Raw genomic sequence first — 21,067 nt, 5'->3', positions numbered from 1 at the left:
AGGTCACCATGTCAGGAATTTTTCCCCATTTTGAGGAGTGCCAGCCTATGAAAAGCCTTTCAGTTTTGGAAGGAAACTCCAGAAAGTTTGGAGGAATTGGCACCTGCCAGCTGGGGGTGCTGGTGGCATCAGAGGTTGTGCTCATATAAGCAAATGTGGACAAATAGGAGCCAGTCTATAGAGCAAAACCCATGGTGCTGAGGGTCTGGCATTCACCCTATAAGCATTTCAATGGCAATTTAGTTTGTTCTAGCTCTAGACTGGCTCAACAGTCAGTGAAGGGGACCTACGCCTGCACAGCACAGGTCCTTTTGGGGTATGAAACTTTCCAGGTTGCTGCACAGCCCACTCATGCTCAGCACTGGGCTGCTCAAGGTGTTAGATTTCAGGAGGAAGTTTTTTATTCAGAGGGTGGTGAGGCACTGGCACAGGCTGCCCAGAGAAGCTGCGGGTGCCCCATCCCTGAAGGTGCTCAAAGACAGATAGGATGGGACCCTGGGCAGCCTGAGCTGGTGGGTGGCAATCCTGCCCATGGCAGGGAATTGGAACTGGGTGGCCATTAAGATTCCTTCCAACTCAAATCATTCTATGATTCTATGATTAAGTAGTTTCTATCTGAACACCTATTTGCATCCAGAATGCTTGAGGTGTGACTCTGGAAAACATTTTCTGGGTCTGTTTCATTTAAGAGGAATCCAGCTCATGCCCTCAACATTGCTTCATGATGTGAGAGTGGGTCCAGCAGGCCCAAAAAGGGGCAACACCATTGCATGGGGACACCTTTCAGCCACGGAGTGCTGCAGACACACAGAATGTCTCCCAGTGCTTCTCATGAGAGCCAAAGCCAATTTGCTGACAGAGGCTGCAGAGAGGCTGCCCACAGTCCTCTCTACTACACTCCTGCTACACTAAACAATAGAGAATATCTATAGAAGCAGCTAAATCACGGTGACTTCAGTGGTATAGCTACACTAGTAAGTTTTCCCACAAATAATACTTTAATAAAGACCTTCAGAAAGTATATTACATACAACATGTCCTTTTCTGTGTATTCAATGTTGAGGAATGTGTTTGAGTACAAACTGAGCTCAGGGGACTTAATAATGACATCAAATTCCTGGTTTTCCTCTGAAATCTGATACTGAGGGGAGCTGTGAGCCTACTCCCAACTCTCAATGGATAGTAGCTGCCAAGACAATAAATTGAGTTTGCTTGGTTTGTTACCTTCATAGACAACCAAAAAAATACCCCCAAACAAACTGGTAAAAGGCAAATATCTGACCCCTCTGGCTGCAGGAGGCTCTTTTCAGGCAACATGGCAGTACCCTGTTGGGAAGGAGTGAGGAAACTTGCAATGACCCTACCCTTTAAAAATTCGCTTAAAAAAAGTCACCTGGTAAGGATTTCATTGCCTCTCCAGTTCAGTCCATCTCGGAGAGATGTTCACTTCTTAATATGAGGTACAAATTTTACTTTTCTCTAGGAAGAAGTAGTGCATATCTAATGAACAGTAGGATTTGTTGGGGTGCTGTGTCTGGTCACCAGCTGTTGTGAGAAGGAGACACAGCAAGAGGGCACCATCTTGGCTAAGGAGAGAATAGATTGTTGGACCTTCTGCTTCTCAAAACAGGTGAAGAGACATCAGTCTGGTTCCTAAGCACAAAGAAAAAACACAAAAAATAGCATGCTGCTTGGTACTCTTTATAATCCTGAAAAAGAGTCACTTCTTTCTTTACCTTTGCTGCTAAACACCTCCTGAGCAATTTCTGCTGCTCTTGAACTGGACTTTTCACAATATTGCATGTGAAGAAATCCTGATTCCAGAAATTAAGAGGGTTTGCCTTTGGAGCTAAATCATCAAAACGTACCTTTTTATTCTGAATGGAAGGGTGGCCATTTCCATTTCAAATAAGCACAGGGAAAGCATAGAGTTTTTGAGAAGTGAACTTGATAGGGCCAGATCAGAAGTGCAGCTGTCTATGCCAGTGCAGCGCTCTGCTTCAAGTGTGAGAAGAAAGCAGTGTGTAAACTGACTGTGGGAGCTGGGAAGAAGATGCCATCTGACCTGGCCCTTTCTTCACTGTTGCAGTCACCACCATTCTTTTTCATGAGGAGTCCTAGCAAACTGATGCAGATACATTTTAAATCTAAATTTCAAGTCAGCAAGGTCCTGTGGCTGATAGGCAGTTCTTTTGCCTTTGTTAAGTTCTTCTGCATTACCTATTGTTATGTTCTTAGTCTTTTTCTAGCAATGCAATAGAAACAATGCAAACAAGCTGGGCACTGGCCCACAGCCAGTGTCAGCATACTTGTGCAGAATTAATGTTGATATTCTCTTTAGTGCATTCAGGTTGTCTGGAGGAACTCAGGAGCAAATGACACTCTGGATTACTGTTAGAGAGATGGTGGAGCAGGCAGTCTCTCCTGATACCTTTTTTTTTTCATTTACTTCCACTGCATGGGATTTGATTGCAAAGGCTCACGCCTATGTGTCAGCAGAGTGGATGGCTGTGACCCAGCTGCTGTAGTGAGCAGATTGCACCCTGCATGGGACATGTTCCTAGGGCTCAGTCTAGTCCCTAGAAGAGGAGCCACCATTTCATGTGATGCTGGTAGCAGTCACAGCACCACAATTGAGATTGCATGGGGATTTGGGGGGTGGTTTTAAGACAAATGGGCAGTACAGCATGAAAGCACTCTTTTCAGCTGCATACTCTGTGTTGTGGATTTGTGGATTTAGGAAGTTTCATCTCCAAGGCTGCCAATATTGCTTCTTCTACAGGCTGAGTGGGTGTCCACCACCCCAAAATGGATCCAAGCACTGTAAGGATAAGCTGGAAACGGTGAAGCATCCCATGTGAGGATGAGCAAGGTCATTCACAAAAGCAAGGATACTTCGTTACAGCTGCAGAGAGGTTTCTGGCAAACAAGTTTCTTCTAGCTACATGCAGAAGCTAGAGGCAGTTTACTTGTGTTCCCAAGATAACATAAGCCCCCTCACTCAGGCCAGTTGCCTGTTCAGGCTGTGATCAGTATTTTACCACAGAGGTGTACCTAGCATTGTGGTTTAATTTCTTTCTGCTGAGGTTTCTTACAAAGGAATCATGATGGGTATTAAATTTGTGCCATAACAGCACTGTGGAGATTTATGTGTGTAAAGATGAAGCTACCAGGTCCTGATAAGATTGCAGTAGTCCTGGCAGCAGTTTAAGACTCTGCTCTGCTTCTAGTCAACTCTCATTTGTGGACTCCTGCATACCTTCCAGCTTCCCTTCACTTCCACTGCTTGCAGTCTTTCTCCACTCCAGCCAGCCTTTCTCTCTTTCTTTTTGGTAGCATATTAGAGCTTGGGGGGGCCTGTGGGGTGTTCCTGGGCTCCAGGCAGCAAGTGAAGAAGGTGACTGGGCTGAGGTGACAGGACCAAGGTTTATCTGTAATGTTGGTACTGTGAGAAGTTCACCTGAGATCAGCCATCACCCCGGCCCATTCTTTAAGAGAATCCCAGACCTGATCAGACCTTTCTCTCAAGGCAAAAATACTGTGTTGACTGTTTTTTTTTTTCATGAATACATGCACTTTGAAATAATAATTAAAAAAATCCTCCTTCTTGTCCTTCACCTATATCAATTAATGTTTGTAAGTGATTGCAGCAGAGCTTCAACTGAAGCCCAGACACCTCCAGTCTGTGTTAAAGCAGCTCTCAGATGATTTGGATGGTGCCAGTCTTGACTTTTGCAATGGACCTCTGATATCCAGTTGGCACTGGAAACTAATTTTTAAAAATACATCCTTTCAAAATTTGGATATTTAAAGTAACACATGATTTATAACTACACATCAAATGGAATCAGGATTTTGGCTACTTTAGTATAAAACATAAAAGCCTCTTCAAAGGGGATTTGATGATGACGTGCGTCAGTAACACCTTCCCCATTTCCAGATGCTCTCTATACTGTCACTTATGGTTACAGGTGTTTTCTGGTGTGCCCTTTTCTTTAAGTAAGACTATACTGACTTTAATTCAGTAGATTTGTATTTGCAGTTTGCAGGCTATGACAAGTGCAACATTAAACAGATGTGATTTAATTGAGCATAATTGATACACCACTGGGAAATGTCCCTATTGTGAACATGTGTTGTCAAATACTCTAACCATTCATATGCCTATCGAAATAGCTAATGTGAACTCTCTGTGAAGGAGGGCAGTTCTGTGCTTACATAAAAGAGAATAAACTGAAAACAGCAGAGGGGGTATGTTGGCAGGTGATAACCTCTTTATTTTAATAACACTGGTTGGCTTATATCAGATGTATAATCCATAACATGCTCATACAACATGCACAGCTTTAATCACAGTATATGATTTGGAGGCATGTGTTAGCAATTTTGTTATCTCATTAGACTGCAATATAACTTCAGCCACAGTCTGAGTTTGTGAAGAGAAGTTTTTTTAGGGGAGGAGAAGAAATTCTGACTACTAGATGATTCACTGAAGGGAACAGCTGGATCTCTTTGTCATAACTAACTAACACTATTCCTCCATTTCCTGTCTCTTGTACAAAAAAAAGTCTTTCTTTTAAGCACCTCAAGTATAAGATAAAGTTGTTTCTTATCTTACAAGGACTGCTGAAAAAAGGATGATGTGGATTTCAGGACAACATATTCAATAATTGTTCTTAAACTTCTCCAGCAAGACCTTCCATAAGTCTCCCACAGGGATGTCAAAAACCTGTTGAAAATGTTCAAAAATTCTTAGAAGCTTTTATTCCTTCACAGTAGCATCATAAAGATGCTCAGTGATTGTTTTCATGGTGCTAGATCTCTCATTTTTCAGTCTCTTCATGTTATTAAGGAGGGAGAATGTGGTGCTGGTGTGTGTTCTCGTCAGCACAGTGCTGCTTGCTAAGAGGATCCTTTGGTTGATGATTGCATTATGTTGGTTTATAATCCAGTTATTGCAGCACGGATGGGAGTTTCTTCATTGGTTGTAAAATGGAATTGGTAAACAAGAAGGAGCCGCTTCAGGAGGACTTCACATTCCTTCAGGGCCACATGAGCGCCAGGTTTGTATCTGGGAGTCATTCCCACCAGGCACCATGTTGTTAGGACTAAGACATATGTGTTAGCACGAAGCCATCTGAAAGATCAACCTACTTATAGTAGCAACCTGCTTATAGTAATACATTGCTTTATGTGGTATTTTACAGCAGCAGGAGACCTCTGCAGTGGTGCTTTAAAGTATAACCAGTAGGATGGTTTTGAATCTTTTCCTGTAACCATAAAGAGGGGATCCTCGTCTGCATTAAACTGTTGTAATTGCTATGTCAGTTATTTTATGTCAACCTTGCAGGATCCTTCCTACTTACTGGGCATGGAATATTCTCAGAAATGCTTACCATACTTTGGGTGTGTGGATCACCCAAAGAGCAATCAAAAGACCTTCAGAATTGCCAGCAGAGTGACAGGCAGGGGAGCTGCTAGAGCTGCTGAATGCTTCCCTTCCTGATTCATTTCTTAAAAAATGGTTGTGATTAAGAGAATGCATAATTTCATGAAGACTTTCAGTAGCCAGCTGGGGCAAGGGAGGTTGCATTCCAGAGCACACACATGGATTTTTTGTCTTGTCCCTGTACTCTGTAATTAAATTTTCATTGAATGGCTGAGTTTGACTATTATAATGCAATCACTTACAGCTCTCGCGTGTAATTCATTAAAACAATAATGAGTTTCAATGAACAGGCTCCCCAACAGTGATGAACTCCAAGTGTTTTCTATGATAAAAAGTCATTTGAGAGGATGACAGATGTCAGACAAACCATAGTATTGTTCAAGCTTTGTATACACCTATGTGTATGTAATAAATACATTTTAGGCAAACAAAAAACATTATATTTTTTTAGGTCATTGGTAGAAGATTTTCTCTGCTTACCAGTACTTTAAAACTAGAGTTGTCTCAACAGTCAATCTTTACAATGTCTAACATAACCCATATATGTGGGCTGGCAAGCCTATATCCCTGCTGCAGTTTTTGATAGACTGGAAGATTTCCGCCAACCTTAAAATCCAGTTGTGTTATATCCAGATTTCCAGATAGCAAAATCTGTCATGGACCCTACAGCTTATGAGATGGGCTATCTTGCTTGCAGCTTCCCCTGGCCCCAATATAACTAGCCTCCTGCTGGCTTATGCCTGCACTCTGAGTTGGGGAGCTCCCTGTTTTCCTTCCTCTGACCCACTAATTTCCCCAGTAGCCTGGATACATGGGTTCTGTGTTTCCCCAGATTTTGGGAGCTGAGCATCCTGCCAGCTGGGTGAGCAGGAGCCAAAAAATCTGATAAGCACATTTCTTTTTAGATTGTTCCTACCTTTGGTACACTTTGGATTTTCTAAACTGTGAGGCTGTATTTGAAAGAAAAAAGAAAAAAAGCCTTTTGGCTTTTCGGCAATTTTCTTGAGTTGGGAGTTCCATTTTCATGCAATCTCTGTGGTTTAATTATTTGTGTCTTGGCAACACAAACATAGGAGAAAATCAAGAACTAAAACTAGAAGAACAGTCAAAATTTCTTCATCTAGTGTCCTTTGATTTTGCCCATAAAAGTACGTATGTACTATTTTGTAAAATAGGTGATGCTGCAGATGGTAATCTCTCTAACGTGACATTAAAGTTTCTCTGAAAAAACCCAAGCTGACAGTTAGAAATGTATCAATTTTTAGATTTTCTATGGAAAATGGGAGTTTTGTATTCTGCCTTGACTCGATTCCATTAAAATATAATGAATATTAACCACACAGTGACATTCTTGGAATGCATAAATCAGTCTTTCTGAGGGATTAGGAAGTCCTGCTAAACCCTGAGAGCAGACAAATGTCTAAGAACATACTTCATTTCAGTTTTCAGTCTATGCTTCAAGATGACAAAGGAAACTTGCTACATTTGTTCTCATATTTGGAAGCAAAATAAATGATGGATAAAAGCCAAAATGTTGAACCCTATGTTTAGAGGGGCTGGATGAGTTCCCTGTGCAAAGATCTGTACCCAAGAGATTTAGCTCATGTCCTGAATCAAAACTAAAATGGGCATATTTTCTGATGACAGTTCCAGTTTAGATATTACTTCATTGTGTCCTGTTAATGATTGCTAGCTTTTGGCACAAGATTGTTAAACTACTAGTAAGTGAGGGTCTTGCTGATGATCATGCAGAAAAAGGGAATTAAGTTACGGACCATGAGGTGAAAGAAAGGAAGCGTTCAAAACAACTTTTTAAAACACTTCTTTGTCCTATGAAAAACTGTGCAGTTAGATCTTGGCATGTGTGGTGGAAGTTTCATGCTGCTACTTCAAAAAGGTGACTTTCTAAAACTAGTATTTTGGGCACTGTAGCCAACCTGGGACACTCCTAATTACATATTCTGACAGATAAAGATGAATTGATCACTGAACTAGATGGTTGCCTAGGTGCAAGCAATCATGATCTAATTTTATTTGTTTTGTGCAAACAGTATTATATTCTTGGTGCTTTAAAAAGGCCAATTTCCCAAAGCAGAAAACAATCATGAGCAAAATTGAGTGGGTGGAAAAATTTAAACACAAGAATGTGCATGATAATTAGAAATTGTTTAAGAATGCTTTATTAGATGCCAAAAAAACCAGCTCTGCAATCAAGAAAGGTTTCTATTGCTGAAAAAAGCAGTCCTGCTGAAAAGAGAAGTAAAGACAGTTGCAAACCTCCTCTGAAAATCAAAAACAACAACAACAACAACAACACAAGAACAGTTTGAAGCAAATGAAAAAAGGGGAAGCTGATCATAGTGAACATAAAACTGCATTCAAGAAATAAAATCAACTAGTAGAAAAAACTAAATACATCAGTAAAAGAACATCTGTGCCCAAGAGGACACAAAAATAGGAAAGCATTCTTTAAAGCTCATGAAGAACAAATTAGATCTCAGTCATATTATATGTACAATACTGGATAAAGATGACAGCATTTTCTGACAATATATATATAAAGATGTTATCAATTGAAATTATATTTTTTATTTGGAAAGAATTATAAAACACCTTGTTTTGGAAGGAACCTCAAAGATTATCTAGTTCCAATCCCCCTGCCATGGACAGGGTTGCCAACCGCTAGATCAGACTGCCCAGGAACCCATCAAGCCTGGCCTTGAACACCTTCAGGGATGGGGCATCCACAGCTTCTCTGGGCAGCCTGTGACAGTGCCTCACCACCCTCTGAGTGAAGAATTTCTCCCTAATATCTAACTTAAACTTCCCCTCTTTTAGTTTGAAGTCATTCTCCCTTGTCCTATCACTACCTGCGCAAAAATTCAGACTCTCTCCTGCTTGTATGCTCCCCTTGAGTACTGGAATGCTACAATGCGGTCTCTCTGGAGCCTTCTTTTTCCAAGCTAAACAGTCCAAACTCCTTCAACCTTTCATCACTGGAGAGATGCTGCAGCCCTCTGATCATGATATTTTATTCTGAATGATATTTTTTCATGATACTGAAATACCCTCAGTTTCTGTAGCTAATACAAGGAGATTAAACAACAAAGGTTTAAATCAACTGTTTCAAAATCTTCAGAAGTAAATAAGTTAATACCAATTCTATGGAATGAATAGGCCAAGAAGGTGCATCAAGTTTGTGAACACTGAATTAATCTTTTAAGACAGCAAAATTGCTAGAGTACTGGAAAAAATGTAATATCACTCCAGTAGTAAAAAATATGTATAAAATGGGAATAACTATGCAGGGCAGTTACAGTAGGGACCCTGGAAAACATGTAGAAAAGTTGAAGTGGGCATTGCCATTAAAGAGTGGAATGGTGGGTACCTTATTGCTGTTTGTCAGAATGATTTTGTATGACAGTACTCTTTCAAAAATACCAGATGTTGTCTTCAGATAGGATCTCTAATTGTATATATTAATACATAGCTGTGTTGATATAATTAAAATTATTATAAGTATTTGACATTGTACTGCAGGAAAAAAAAACAATGAAAATGTAGACATTTTCAGTTAAATTAACCGTATCCATATCGGATTAATTAAAATCAAAAGGAATTATAAAGAGGAATCATTGCTTACAGAAGCTGATTTTAAGAGCATATCCGGTTAGGCAGTATCTTTTGTCTAGAAAATGTAAAACAACTCTTGGCTGAAATTGTTTGTAATACAAGTATTTGTGAAGTTAAAGGCTGTAATGGAAGCAGATCATCTGTTACACAGAGGTCTAGATTTCTTGATGTAATGGGCACATTTAAACAAACATACCTTTTAACATGGTTAAATATATGTTCATTTGTCCAAAACTAATGTAAACGATGTTTACATCTTAAGGGTTTGTATGCAAGACACAGCAGCAGTGAGAAGTCTTTAGAATTAACAATTGAAAGTTAGCTCCTAGTATGAAACTTGAATAAAGAAGACAGGGATCTTTGGTTGTATGTGCAGAAACTGTGATGTTGGAGTAGGAATGTAAAATTTCTGTTGTGTAAGGAACTATTGAGATAATTTAAAGAAAATGGTGTGAGGTGGAATTCTGTAAAATGAAAAAAAGAATCAAAAAATGGTTTGGAAAGCAATCCTTTTGGTGAGAACCTTCAGAAACATAAACTTTTAGGGTGTTTGAGACAAGGCTGGGGATGACTGCTGGCTTTGAGCATCTATATTAGGAAAGGATTTCTAGGAGTTATCTGCTTAATCTAGTAAAACGAAAGAAAATAACCCAACAAAAGGTACAGTAAAATTCAGTAATTATGAAATTCAAACCAAATAATAAGGATATTTTTAAAGTAGAAGGTCAGCTGTTGGAGCACTTTATGCAAGGACGTAATAGTTCTTTGTCACTGGAAGCTTTTCAGTCATGGATATTTCTATATTTATAACTTACATTAGAAGTTTACTGAACAAGTTTCTGAGATCTGTGTAATCCCAGATGTCACAATGATATCTTCTCTCCTTTGAAAAAAATAAGGAAATAGCATCTCAAAGCATTTGACTTTGTTTTAAAGTCTTATGGAAGACTAATCCCAACAATAATCTTGCACTGATTTAGTTTCAATGATAGAATCTTCTCAAAACTCATCCCCTTTCATCCAAATCTTCAACCTAAGCCTGCCTGTAGTTGAAGTCATATACAAGGACTTTATTTTCTTCTCTATCTATCATAATTGCTTAGAGAGAGGAATTCTGGAAACCATTTATAAAACCTGGAAGATTTATGGATCATAAAAATCTCAGAGAAGCAATACATGTTCTCATATGAAATTAAATGTTGCTCTTTCTTTTACTTATCTAGTATATCTCTCTCTTATCTTTAAAATTCCAGTAACAATCACAGCTTTCAGCTTAGAACTTCAACCCACTGAAGTGAGGAAGATAACAGACAAAATTCCTTTTGAAGTTTTTCTTGATTAGAAGAGAAAAACAAAAGCAAGACAATGATTTTCTCCTGCTAATCTGGAGTTGCTTCAGTTTTGTGATTGCATTAAAAGCTATCTAAGTGGAAAAAGTCATATATGGGTTGCTCTAATTGCATGAACTTACGGAGTATATCTTTGTGTTCTGGTGTAGAGGCAGTTAAGATGACACTGAAACAACCCCTGAGGTATGAGGAGTATGAACAAAGAAGCCTTTTTATACGTGCCACTGGCCCATTATCCTATATGGAAATTGAACATGTTCTTCTCAGTAGAGCTTCACAATAATGGCTAACCTGTTTGCTCCCCAAGGGAGCTCACTAAAAGTTTGTTCTGGTGTCCCTGCATAGCACATAACTGTGTATAGCTGAAACATCTCAGAATGGCAAAGTTGTTTTTGCAATGAACTGTTCTATAAAACATGCTTTGTTCTAGATGGAGAGTGGAACCAGAGTCAAGTGAAAGAAATCTAATGGTTTAATGGTGAGAATAGAACTCAGTTTAATATTTTCTCACTCAACATTTTTTTTTCTGCATCAGTATACATTGAGTTTACTGTCCTTACACAAGATAATGATTTTATCATTATTTGTCTATGTGGTTCGTGTCCTTTATTCTCCTTCTCCACTTCAGTCTTCTGACTTTCAGTTATTGCCATACTCACTTAAACCATAGTCTTGCAAGTTAGGCGAGTAATTCGTGCTGAATTCAGAGAACATTTGCAAGAAGAGTTGGCCTCCTGCATACTCATTAACATGACCAAGAATTTAAATGACAAACCTGTTAAAGCTACACCCACCTTCTCTCAGGTGATAAAAGCATCAAAACCACCTTGCCACTAGGCTTACAGGCAAGGACCAAACTTGATCACTTCAGTAGTCCCTTCCAGTTTCTATGAAGTGAAGGGATCAAAGATGCTTGCATAACATTAACCACATGTTCAAATGCCTGGTTGAATTGAGCACTTAAATTATGATCAATTACAAGTATTAATTTATCATTTAGTGAAGAGAAAGACTGAACTTTACTAAGAAAAGTCAAGAAATAAGCAACTAAAAACTTTTTGCACTTAATTATCATGGATGTTGTAAAACCAAAGACTTGGGAACTAAAACTCTGTTTCAGGAATTCCTTCTTTAATTTGTATGTCAAACAGATCTTTTGATAATGTTCAGAGAGCTTTTAAACTATTTTATTTTCCTTTCAGGTCAGTGTAAGCTTTGCCTAGTGGTCAGCTTTCTAAGCTATTACACTTCCCATTTAAATGTGAACATAAAGATCATTACATTGCAATTGGCACACATCAGGGTTCCCTGGTATTCTACCACCAGTTGAGATTTTAGAGATTTTGAGCCATTCAAGAGTTGAAAAGAAACCCAAAGAAGTCATTTTATCTAGCTGAAGATAACTGATTTTTTCCACAGGAAAGGTAAATGAAACGTATGTATTTTGCATAATGAAACAGATGACAAACTGGGCAAACTGATCTATTAATGAGCTTCCTGTAAAGTGAGAATGCAGGAGAATGAATGAGGAGCAGAAGGAATCACTCTGATCTTAAATCAACCGCTTCTAATCAAACCATCTTCTACGACATGTGAATTCTTCAACTCCCTCCAGTGGTCAGCTCTATTTGAAGTAAAAAAGACACTGTAAGGTTAAAATGTAAACCTCTTTACAAGCCACTTATAAAGGTAGGAAATATTATTACTTGAAGGGAAACTTATTACTTAGGTGTTAAAATGCTCTAATTTAGAGATGACAGTTTGCAATGCTGAGGGAGAGATGTAGTTGTGAATTAGTGAATTGGATTGGTCTAGCAGCACAGAGTACTTCAGTTTCTTCCTTTTTTGAGTGTTTGTCTTTATGACAGTTCCTTGCCATACACTTTCCTGTAACTAACCTCCAGAAATGGAGCCGAAGTGTGCTGAAGTAAAAGGGTGTCTTTCCCATTACTCAAATGGGCTTTGAATCAGATTTGTATCAGTTTAACTCATAATCCCATATTGTGGTGAGTGCTTCTGCAGAAAGTTTCTCATGATTTCTTCAGTCTGGAGTAATGAAGCACTGTACCTTTCCTCCTGTAAGATTGTCTTCAGTAGGGTATGTGTTCACTGTTGCATGGTGAGCATATGGATGTATTTTTGCAAAGACCTCTCTCTTATGGAGCATCTGTACACAACCCTGCTGTTTGCAGTGAAGCCAGCTGGAGCTGCATGCCAACTTTGATCCCTTTGGATTTCAGGGAGAGTTGTCACTTCAAGAGGAGGGGTTTCCTGACAAACATACACTGGTTGCCTGTTATGAACTTATCTGCTTGGACCTGGGTGGCCTCAGGCTGGGAGCCCACTGCACTCTGTGCTGTAAAAATACAAGGTAAATGACAGATATTACCACAAAGAACTCAAAGGCATGTAAATGGCCATTTTGCTCCCATTCCTATGGTATCCAAGCACCATCTAGAAAATAAGGCTAACAACTTGATAAATCTGATAGCTTCCCTTGGAAGAGTGGGAAGATATGGTATCTGGGAATTGCTGAAACAGAAGTTAAATTCAAATACAGATTGTGCTGTTGTTACTCTGGAAATGTAAATAGAGAACTTGTTTTTTTTTTTTTAATTTTTTTCTTAATTATACAACCCAGATAAGTATTGAATAATGAAGCCAGTAGAAAAATTAACACCTTCAAAATACTTCTCAGTATGTTGCTACCCAAATCAGCTACTATTCTGTTCAAAGAAGCAGTACAAAAAGTAAATACACTTCAAGAAACAAGGAAGGAAAAAAGAAGTCAGGTAATACTGCTTTTTCCTTACAGATACATGCTGTGTTGGCTGCTGATTTCACCCCAGATGTGGCTGTATGAATCGTTCATGAATATACTCTGAGTTTATTTGGCTGATATCTGGTCTGTATGCTAATGCTTTTATCTCTCTTTTTTTTTTTTTACACTGATGAAGTCTTCCACAATTACTTTGCAATATTTATAGACCAGAGTCCTCAGTGGCACCCAAGGCTGTGCTCTGCTCAGCATGCTCAGGCAGTTGAGAAAAAGTGGCTTACTCAGGGTTGTTGAGCAACCACAAACTCTTTTTTTCCCGTTTTCCTGCAAATGATGCTGCTGGAGTGAGCAAGAGATGAGCCAGGACTCCAGTAGGGAGCAGAGAGTTCCCACTGACTGGGGCAGGAGCCTGAGGAGGCAGGGAGGGGGAATACTTGTGGAGGTCAGTGACAGCAAGGACCAGGTGCCCAGCTGTGTTCTTTGGTGTACCTGTGCAGCAATGTCAGTAAGATTCTGCCACTGGAAGAACAGCCATACAGATTATTCCTTGTGTTTAGAAACAAAACATCTGTGGAAGTGGCAGGATGTCTTTCTCTGTGAAACCACCTGCTCTATTGCAGCTTATGCATAGGGTGAGAAAAGAGAAGGGCTTTGATCATGCATCTTCCCAGAAAAAAACATTGGGGCAAGAAAAAACCCATACTGTTGGAAAACAGCATTTTGTCCTGAGAGCATCTTGAAAGCCAGTTAATGCATTTCTTCTTATACAGAGGATAAAGCAAATCTCTCTCTACCTCCTGTGCTAACTCATACATACATATCCTTTAACTCTATCAAGTTAAATATTTAGCTTAAAAATTCAGTGTTGAATTGAGAATACTGCTCTGGGGAGTGGCCACATGTAAAACCTGGATATGTTACTAAGTTTTGTTAAAATAGCACACCTTGCATTTTCTTCTTTTAGCATAGATATGTTTTCTTATCACATGAATAAAGTCTGAATTAAAATAGAAGTTATTATTAGACACGGAAGATACAATATAAATAATTTGCAGTAATGCCTGAGACTTTACTCCACAGTATTTTGAGGGCCAGATCCTAGAAAAGCAGCTAAAGCATACGAGCCTTTGTTACTACTTTAATAATTCAGAAGTAATTACTCTTTTTTATTTTTATTTTTTTTACAAATTGTTGATAGGTTGTGGTAAGGAAAAAAAATGGCTGCTCAGATGGACAAAGTATTTCATGTCATTTATGGTAACTATTTACATCCAGAAGATGAAGTAATTTTTGTTTTTTGTCTGTTTTCCATCCAGAAAAAAAAGGAAGCAGACTATGAATAGATTATAGTATTTGGATTACAATTTTTTTTTCCACATTTTTCCTTACCGAAGAGGAAACAATGGCAACAACAGTAACAATTTTTAGCATTAGAAAACTAAAAACCATTATCTTGCAATAGCTAATAACCAAATAGTGAGTCTGTTAATAGTTATCCCTTAGTACATGCAACACTAACTTGGACAATAGGCAGTCCTGTACACTGTAGACAAATCGTAACATCTTTAAAAACTGAGAGAGATACGAAGTTAGCTAATTCAGTCCAGGATTCGTACTAGTTTTAGGGTGGATTTGGAGGAGTACTGTTCATAATTAACATGGACATGGTAACATGGATCAAAATTAGCAGAAGTTAGATTGTGTTTAGCCAGCAACATGCTGAACATCACTTTTCCATACCTGCAATAGCAAAGGCATGCTCATGCCATGCATATTGTCCTTCTACATAAGGGAAGACATTCCCTTCTCAGACGTCCTTCAGTGTTCACTAAAGAAAACACGCAGTCAGCTAACCAGATTTCAAAAAAGGACAGCTTACGATTTCCTTTAGATTTTTCTTTATTTTGAGATTCCTTTAAGCTCCCAAATTCCTGCTTCCCACAGAAAAACAAATTGTGTTTGGTCATTTTTTTTTCTAGAATGAATTTTATGTCTGTACACTTACACTCAAATATTCTCATTAGAGAATTATTATTTTTAGAATTATAATACAAATTGAATCTCAGATTGGTCTAAGCCTCCAGCATAGCTGCATATTAAATGAAATGCCTCTATTTGCAGTACCGCATTTGAATATATCTTATGTTTTGTATGTGTTTAATTCTGCACAGAGAAGACCTTTTTGCTTGAGGGTGAAAGAAATTCAATTTTTGCAGTGATTCCTCTATTAAAGACAAATGTATCAGAGGTCATTCTTGATCCATATGCTGACATTGTTTATTCATGGGGGGTAAGGTAGTTCTTAAGTTGGGAGAGAAATTTTCCATTAGGACTTAATGCAGCAGCTCAAGACATAAAAGCCTGATGTCTTAGTGCACTCTGGGAAAGTGGGGAATTTATGTCATTACAGAATCACAGCAAGGTCTTGGGGGCCTCAGTCACAACGACTCGGTGTCATCTGAGGTAAAATAGAAAGCAATTGTCCAGAGGAAGAACAAAAGAAATGAAACTGTAGTTACCAATCTATACTATTTACACAAAGACCCAACATTAATGGAAAGCGAAGATGAGGAACTCTGGCTCAGCTCAACCTTTGAACCTCAATGGAAGTAATTCTATTTTTAAAGTTTAGATTTTTCTTTTTTCTCTCTCATTCTTCTTTAGAACTTACTGTTTTGTTTTATGCTTGCAGAAAAATGAAAAATAAAAAAGCAACAATGATTCTTTCCCATCTATGGGGAACAGCATGCAGGTCATAGACCAAGGAACTGTATTACTACATTATTGCTGAATCTCAGCAAAATTAATTAAATAAGTACTTGAAATGAAGTAAATAGTGTAGAACTTGCTACAAGGTTTCTAAAGAGGAAACCTTGCAACTAGCATTGACTTTGAAGTTTTACTTCTTGTTTTTATTATTATTATTATTATTCTGCACTGATATGCTGGTGTTCTGAGTCAGTGACCTATGTGCAGTCCCTTGAGAATGTCAGAGATCTGAGAGTCATTGTCGTACATGTATTCATTAGGTATGAAAAAAAAAGATACTAATCTAATGCAGCAGAATGTCCAACTGCTCCAGATTTTGTTGTTGTTTCTGTTAAGGATAGAGCAAAATAACAACCCAGAATTTGTAAATTTTTGCATTGTATTCTTTGCAGAGGAAAATTAAATGTGTTTTCTGAACAATTCAGAAACTTATAAAAATTATTTTGGGTTTGATGGCAATAGAAGTACTTAAACATTAAAAAAAAAAAAAAAGAAGTCATACTAGAAGATAATGGTTCCAATCCTGCTCCTAGGAAAGTCCATTTCAAAACTAAAACAATTTCAGGAAAATACAGACTGGACCTAATTACTCCAGGTGTTCGTAATAGTATTTGTCAAACCGCTTTGCAAATATCCCATGTTGTACTTGTCTGGAGAAGATTACTGAATATAAGCATGCACTATTGTTATTGATATTTCTGCTAATTTCCTTGTAGTCCAGCTGGCCTCAGAACTCGCTTTTCATTAGGCATAGTATGCACATATATTTATAGACAACATATGCCTCAAAGGACTTACAATCTAAGTGGATATGACAAACCGAGGGAGTATGATTATCCCTAGACTATAGCTATAAATGTGAGATACAAAGAAAACATGACTCTCCCATGCAAAACAATGTGTGAGATCACCACCCACAGTCCTCAAAGGTATTTAGGTATGTGTTCAACTCATGCTGAGATAAATGGAAATTTGCTGTCGTTCAAGTATTTTGGACACTTGAGTAACAGATCCAAGAGCATACAGGGACAGGAAGAGATCTGTGTGCCCTCTATCTTCTATTAACCATGAAGGCTTAACCACAGCTCTGTTTGAGCATCCCAGTTTCCAAGAAATCTCCAGTTCTTTGGTTTGGAGCACTTTCAGCCAATTAAGAAAATTTCCTTAAATTTTTCAACTACATGATATGCATTGTAAGCACTGACATTTGTATATCTGTCTAGCTTGCTGTCTCCTAAGTCTTTTGGATGCACTTACTTCTTGTGTTGCTTAAAAAAAAAAAAATCCCAATTACTCAGTGTAAACAAATGAAGAGGAAGTATGGGGCTTCAGTACGATTTACTTGAACAGAAGGTAGGAAACATTAGTATCGATGCATTCCAGGACTTGCTAGCAAAGCACAACTAAATTTAGCAGCCAGAGATATTGATTTGATTAAAAATGGTTTAAGACTTGTAAATGTCACTGGAACTTAGCAAAATGAACATTATTAAATCCTTCTGGTGATGGGGAAAACTAACAAAGGGATTTGCAGTGGTTTCTGTAATTAATTGCTCTGTCATGATTTATATTAACTTACAGTACAACTCCATTAGCTCAGACCTGTCATCTCTGCTCAAGGAACCACCAAGTAATCACTACCACATTAAAGAATAAATTAGCTTTTGGCTTGCAGCCTAGTTGTAGAATGTTTCATTTGTGTCTGCTGTAGACATATGTACCTAATAAAGTTGGGAAGAATGAGTTAAAGTATGTATATATCAACATCAGCTGACTGTATTTTAGAGATGATATGATCAGCATTGTTCATTAGGCCTAATGAATCACTTAATTTCTTCTGCTTGCCTCCTGTTTTGCTGAACACCTTTTGTGAACTATGAAGCAGGAGATGACTGAAAATAGGTAGGTCTCCTGAGATCCTCCTTCCTTCACATTCTGCGGCCTGTGGTTGTAGTAATAACTTCATATGGTTTTTGTTAACACTTCATTACCCCAGACTTGGATAAATTATCCTCCTGCTTCTTCCCCAGTTGCAGACACATGGGTGAAGCCAAAGTCTTAGCTACTACTTACAGTAGATTATGGGATTTGTGAGGTTCTATCAAATCATCTCTGACTTTGATAGTTTGAAGATGTTTTAAGTGGCGTGTTACAGCTTGCACAAGAAATTTTTACATCTCCATATATGCTGTAATGGTCTGCATTGCATATATGCTGTAATGGAATCTGCATGCTAAGTCTTCAACCAATATACCAATCTCTCTCTCTCTCTATTTTTTTTTCCCTTGGGTTGTGGATAATTCCCCTCTGTACCCTTGAGGCATTTTGGTGTGTGGCCAGGAAGGCAGCAGTGGCTCTTTGAACATGTGGCTGGCTGCTCTACTAAAGTGTCATGTGGTTAAACAAGCATGGCAGGCAGACTTCATGACTTGTGAGTGTGCATCACGTGTACACCCTCAAAGGGTTTGCCATATCCTTGAAGCTTTCTGTCTTTCAACTAGATACCAAAATTCAAAATGCGTCCTTTATTAGCTTCTGTTGTTTGAACTAGCACATTATCCACTCCCTTTAACCAGCAATGGAAGTCACATTGACAGCCTTGCTGTTTTTCACCATTTCTTAGAATTTATGGTGTGTTGCATGGGTCTCCATTCTCCTCTTACTGACCTTAGTGAAAATGCTGCCCTTAGGGACAAAGTGAGGACCTGTGTGTCGAAACAATAAGAAGGACATGCTTCCACTACCCATTGACAAATGTGACCAGGTCCTAGATGCTCTTGTAGCTAAGAGAAGGCTGGACCTAGGTTGATCAAGAAGGCTGAACAAACCTTCAAGCAAGATGAACCCAAGAGAACTATCTGAATTAACGTGCCAGCCTGTAGTGTAAATGCTAAGTCAAGGCTTGAAACAGTGATTGAGCACCTCGTAGGAGAGCAGAGCTCAGGTGCATGCAATGCACCTATGTGACTGGAAGGGGTGGAGCCAGGATCCACCCCTTCTCAGATCTAATTTATGGGCTGGCACTGGAGGCAAGGCCATCTCTCTGGCAATTGCTGTGTACCTGAGGCCTTCCAGAGGGAAGCAGGTTCTTTCCTTTATTTCCGTGCTTTTTGCTGTTATATCTAAGCAGATCCTTGCACTCTGTGGCTTAAGACCTTGCTACCCTGCCATTTTGTTACACGTTCCCTCATGTTACACTTGGTGAGTCAGGCAAGGAAAGACAGCAGTATACATACTTAAAATGGATTACCTTAAAGGAACAATGCATTGGTTGGTCACTGGGACTCCTAATACTCCAAAGAGAGAACTCCTGGGGGAAACCCTGGAATTCCTGGGTTCCCCATGGCTGAGTGTTGCTCAGATTACTGAAGAATGGGGGCCTATAAGGGACTACGGCATCATTATCAAATCTCCTTCTAAGATGGCAGAATTTTTGAATAAATTAGATCAAACTTTCCTAACAACAGCAGAAAGAGTAGGAAGAAAATGAGCTTTTAAAAGTTTATATCAAGCAATTGGAAAACAAAATTACATTTATGATAGGGCAGAGTGCCCTATCTTCAACTGGCATTTCCCCTCTGAAATTAAGATCCATACCATTAGTGGAGGAGAAGGACCCAGGTCAACAGGATCTTTGGATCCTGGTTAAATCCAAAAAGAAAATTCATAAGATGAAAGCCCGCCTAGAGGATCTGAGAACCCCATATCCTCTAGAGATAATACCAACCATAGCCACCCCCAAAAAAGTCTAAGATAGACCTGTAGGGTTGCCACCTGATGAGTGGCCCCCTGTCCACACCAGCTTACAGGTAATGGCATGCCTGTACATGGATGCTGAACTCATGGATCTGCTAGAATGTTCTAGGCAAAAACCACGAGAGAGAGTGCCAGTGTGCCTGCTCAGCTTGTGGGATATGGGTGTGAAGAAAGTTATAGTGAATGGACCTGAAATTTCAAAGCTGGTGTCCATCACTACTCACCCTGCCCTCAGGCAAATGAAGAGAACCATTCATTAATCCAGTGGTTAATGGCTGTGTGTAGAATCACATGGCCAAATAAAAGTGATGTTCCTATAAATACCGGCTTATGGTCTTCGATGGAGGAACTTCAAAATTATATCAGAGAACTGGGAATGAGGGAAGTAATCTATGATGACATATTTGAAAGTCCAGACCTAGTTAAGTTTTCAACAAGGATGAGAGATCTCATTTTACAACAGGTGCCTCCACACCAGTATGGCAATTTAGTGTCTCTACTAAATCCCCTGGTAGCCTTGGAGGCCATCGTCCAACAAGCTGCCCAGTTGGTGGCCAATCTGGGGGAAACAGAGCACCAGAAGTCCAGGCGCAATATTAGGACATTGGAAGGGGCTGAGGTCCTTCCCATAACTAAAACTAAGAAGCCCACCCCACAGACATCTCAGTCGGGACCCATACAGGTTCCCAAAAAAAGATATTCAATGATTTGATCCAGGCTGGAGTTCAATTTGCAAAAGTTGGTCACCAGCCCAATCATGTTCTCCTCCATCTATGGAAGCAGCTGGAGGAAAATCAAAAATTTCAAAACACCTCCAGAAAATCAGGGGTAAGAATAATTGAACACTTTGCAAAAAAGTGTGGAACCTAGAAGATTTTATAGTTCCCAACAAAAGGAAAAGGCATCCTCAAGTGATTTGGGCCACTATGCCAGAGCCATCTGAGGAAAAATAATTGGCTATTGCACAACTACTTGTGTGTTGGGGGATGTCTGCCTCTCTGCAACTAGGGCCTCTAGACAGGATTGGAAGCCCTAAGTCGAATTGACTATCTTTTTGGTCCCAGAAGAATATACAGAGAGTGATGGTGTTAGTGGACATGGGTGCAGAAACCTTGATTATATTATGATCTGACTAAATTTCAGGGAGATAGGGTGAAGATTGGCTGGTTTGGGGGGCAGACCATCCCCGTAACCCAGACATGTTTGAAGCTGAGAGTTGGGTGTCTCCCACCTTGGGAGTGTAAGGTGTCTATTACCCCAGTCCCAGAGTGTATACTGGGCATAGACATATTATGGGGTCTAACTCTCCAGATAACTGTAGGAGAGTTCAGA

Source organism: Numida meleagris, chromosome 1 (assembly GCF_002078875.1).
Source record: "Numida meleagris isolate 19003 breed g44 Domestic line chromosome 1, NumMel1.0, whole genome shotgun sequence".
Taxonomy (NCBI): Eukaryota; Metazoa; Chordata; class Aves; order Galliformes; family Numididae; genus Numida; species Numida meleagris.
This window is presented reverse-complemented; position numbering follows the sequence as displayed.